This window comes from Empidonax traillii, unplaced genomic scaffold (assembly GCF_003031625.1).
Source record: "Empidonax traillii isolate 1590-97213 ecotype Southwest subspecies unplaced genomic scaffold, ASM303162v1 scaffold1300:size135431, whole genome shotgun sequence".
Lineage (NCBI taxonomy): Eukaryota > Metazoa > Chordata > Aves > Passeriformes > Tyrannidae > Empidonax > Empidonax traillii.
Window position 1 is genome coordinate 19,138 of NW_020956493.1, and position 4,445 is coordinate 23,582.

Sequence of the window (4,445 nt, forward strand, 5' to 3'; positions counted from 1 at the left end):
GGGAATGAGCAGAGGGCACGACAACAGGTTTCATATGTCCATTTTTAACCAAGCATTCCAGTTTTCCTCTTATAGAGGTGCTTGGAAACTCTATGGCTAACATAACATGGACTGTTCTACCTACATCTTTAAAAAGAGAGATGCCAACATCACCTGAAAGCCTCAGTTGGTGTCAAGTGCTTTTCTGGGGTGTGGAGGGGATCAGAGCTCCTCTGTTTCTCCCCCATGAAAACTCAGGAGAAAGAAGGAAGGTGGTGACACCCCAAATGGTTCATTCTGCACTGCAGCATTTTAAAGGCATTGCTACAAATCGCTCAGTAATAAAATAATTGTGGGTTATACACAAACAAAACATTTTTTCTTCTAGGCATCTCGTCTGAATAAAATAGGGATGGGGATGGCCGTGAGGCCAGACTTCAGGCTTTACAGCTAAACAAAGCGTTGTATAATTTTTTTGTTCTTGTTTGTCCTTATTCTCACCAGTCTGTTTTTCAGAAGTCAGAGTTAAATGTTCCACAATACACAGCTCAGACTCTGCAGCCACGTGTTAACAGCAAAAAAACTAAAGAGGAGAAAATGATTAAAAAAGGATTAAAAATAATCTGCCCATTGTTGTTTCCCATATTGAGTAATCACAGCTGTGACAAGTAAATTGGATTAAAAATTACTCCAGTCCTTGAAAAACCCCAACAAGCAAACCCACAAAATAATCCTAACCCGCAAGTGAAGGAAAATACAACTCATTACAAATAGCGAGCATTATTCCCAAGCCCTCAGACATTTACATACCAAGCAGCATCTCTTTAAATACTGAAAAAAAAATTACCAACGTACACAAATGGCTGCACATAAACCTCAGACATTCTACTAGATCATAGAATCATTAAGGTTGGAAAAGACCTTTAAGATCACCAAGTCCAACCATTAACCAGCACAAACCATTAAACCACATCCCCAAGTGCCACATCCACACGTTTTTTAAACATTTCCAAGTGTGGTGATTCCAGCACTTCCCTAGGGAGTCTGTTTCAGTTGTTGACAACCCCTTGCAGGAAGAAATTTTTCCTAATATCCCCTCTAACCCCCCCCGATGCAACTTGAGGCCATTTCATCTCATTCTGTGACTTTTTACCTCGGAAAAGAGACCAACTCCCACCTCACTAAACCCTCTTTTCAGATGGTTGTAGGGAGCAATAAGGTCTTCCCTACCCTCATTTCCTCCAGGTTAAACACCTCCAGCTCCTTCAGCTGCTTCTCATAAGACCAAATCTTCAAGCCAGAAAAATATTTAAAAAGAGTGGGCACGAAAATACAGCAAATCCACAGGTACAATAAATAGCAAATCACAGGGTACAAGTGATAGAGCTTAGATGTGCCACTGCATCCACCAAGGTGGAAGGCACTGGGCTATAAATCCATGTAAGTCATATTTCCATGAAAAAGGGGAGTGATTTTTGTTAAGCCAATTGATGAGGGAGGGAAGAAGGGCCTGAAAAAAAAAAAACCAACAACATGAATGTTTATGGGTCCAAATGAAAGGCTGGAGTCAGCTTTCTGTATTTTATTCCACTTTATTATGTACAGCATTCTTTTGAAGTCAACCCTGTTCTTCATTCCGCCCAGGAATTATTCAGAGTTTGTGTTTTCTAGGCATCTTTGCAATTTTACAGTCATCTTACACTGTGCCAAGGGTAGTTTAAAATACAATATGAGGTTCCTTACTTGTGTTATTTATTTTTTTTCCTGGTTTCTCTGAGCACTGTTTTGTTCTTGCTTAGGGAAACTTCGATTTCAGCTGGAAACTCTGCTCCTCCATGAAAACAGAAGGCAATGGGGAGAACACTGAGCCGCTCACACGCTCGTCATAAGCCTCTCCTCTCTCACAATAAACAGTCCATCATGTTCCAGCTCCCCCTCAGTGCTGATGATTTTCCCACTCTACAAATGCCAGATTTAATGCCTCCTTCAGATCCTACTCCCCTCTTTGTGCCTTCATCTACACCATCACCGATGAGTAAAATGCTGCCTGTACCATCATTTACTGAGCTACCACATTTCCTTGATAGGTCCAACAGCTCATCCTAAAGCACTGTGTGTGCAGGGAAACCTCAGAGAGGAACATCAGAAACTGGGGAGCCTCTCACAGAATGGTTTGGGTTGGAAGGCACCTTAAAGGTCTTCTAGTTCCAAATCCCTGCCACGGACAGGGATACCACTCCCTGCACCGGGTTTCTCAGGGCCCCATCCAACCTGGCCTCGAGCACTTCCAGGGATGGGGCAGCCACAACCTCCCTGGGCGACAGCAAACTTGGCCCATGGTCACTGGTCTCATGGGAGACTCGAGGGAAGTTTCCTTTCCAGGGCAATATTCACATCTTGCCTGCTTATTCTCTTCGTCCTCTTCCCGTTTTCTTTTTTGCAAGGGGTGAGGAGAGCAAATCGCAAGACCCTAATGCCGTTTGGGAATATTGTGGCTCCTCTTGAGCTCCAGCTGAGTCCATAAATACTCCTCTTCAGGTGTTAATCAACATGCAAAAGCAGATTTGGCCACAATCCAGCAAGGACAGCTCCTGGTGAACTATCCAGAGCATCCTGCATTTCACAACACAGGAACCAGCTCTTTGCTGGTTCTTAATTCTCATAGATTTTTTTTATTTTTATTCTAAGCCTAATCAGCACTGAATAATTTCTTAGTGCTTTAGAAAATGATAAGAAGTTAGGGCTGAACCTACAAAGACTGAGTTTGACCAGCCCCTTCCAAAACCTAGGGAAAAGATCAAAGTGAGCACAGTCCAAGACACAATTCCCCACGAGCAGCAAACCTCTGAATAACAGAACTCCAGTCCACGCAGCTACAACGGCAATAAATGCATTTGATCCTTTGGAACTTGTCATTTGCCTTGAGTCCTGCAAAAATATGGAGAGAAGAGACTGGAGAGGGAACTCACCAAGGTGCACTTTTGGGGGAACACAACCCATCTGCAGGGGAACAATCTGCTTTTGCTGGGCAGGCACAGCGGCTTCTGCACAAACCAGCTCCTCCCAGCCCTCCCCATGTCGCAGCCCCTGCTGAATGCAGAGAGGGAAGCAGGTGTTTGTATGGTTTGGTGTGTATTGTTTGGAATGGTGGATTGGGAAAATTGCTTTGGACCAGTCCAGGGAAAATTGAACTCCCTCTGAAAGGGAAATCTGGACAGCAGCAGGAGATGCTCTGGGTTTCTAAGTGCTGCACAGTCACTCTGCGATCTCACAGCTGGACCCAGGAGTGTCTTCACAAGCAAATATAATGTGTTTTGCTTTTAGCAGGATTTAAGCATTGCCAACAAGCATGAGCACCTCTCTTTTTCCTCCTTATCCATCATCTTGTCATTTGACAAGTGTGAGAAGAGCACTGCACACACTCATTTCATCTCTCAACAACAAAGAAAAAACAAAACAAAAAAAAGAGGGTCAGCAATCTTGAATGAGAAAAGATCCCAAAATTAAAATAGTCAGTACATAATGAGTTTTACACATTAGAAATGGAAGAGGAGATGTGTAACTCTTTGACTATATATCCCCGCTGTGCACATAAAATAATCTCTGGTTTTATTAGAATCATAGAATAGTTTGGGTTGGAAGGGACCTTAAAGATTATCTCATCCCATGGGCAGGGTACCTTCCACTAGACCAGACTTTTTTTTATTTTTTTATCTGATACCTCTATGTTGCAGGATAAGGAGAAGGAGGAAACCTTCTCAGTGGGAGCAGAAAACGTTGCAGCAGGCACTGTAACTGCTCTGCTGGCCACAAAACTGTGTCCCTAAAGCTGCTGAGTGGGGTTTTGAATAAATAAATAAAAATCTCAATATTTTTTTTTTTTTCATTTCATCTCTTTCCGTGCCTCAATTTATGTGTCTGTCTGGCAGTCAGACAACCCCTCGCACTGACACACAGTGGGAAACACAACACGAAATGATTATTTTATATAGCTACCAAAATGTTTTATGTATTTCTCTAAGGGTACCGTGTATAGACACACAGATATATACACACCTACACACACAATGCACCCATAGTTATATACTTGGGGGGGAAAAAAAAGAAATACAGTTCAATGCTAAAATAATGCTTGTTGGTTGCACTGCTCGAGCAGAACGAAAACGAGCCCCAGTGGCTTCATAAAAATTAGGATGAAGCACAGCTGACATTCCCTCGGCTGTGACTGACAAGCACTAAACATCCCACATGACGTGTACGCTGAGCACTTTCCTCTCAGGCCGTGACCAGGGGTCTGGCAGCGTGACTGGGATGACTGGGTGGCAGCATTCCAACCCACCTCCCAAATTCTCCTGGCTCAGCATGCAAGGGAGCTTAGATTTTGGGAGGAGAGGTGATCCAAAAGCCCACAGCTGCCTCTAGAGGAGAAATCCCAGTGGGAAGAGCTGTGTTATGGGAAATGGGGG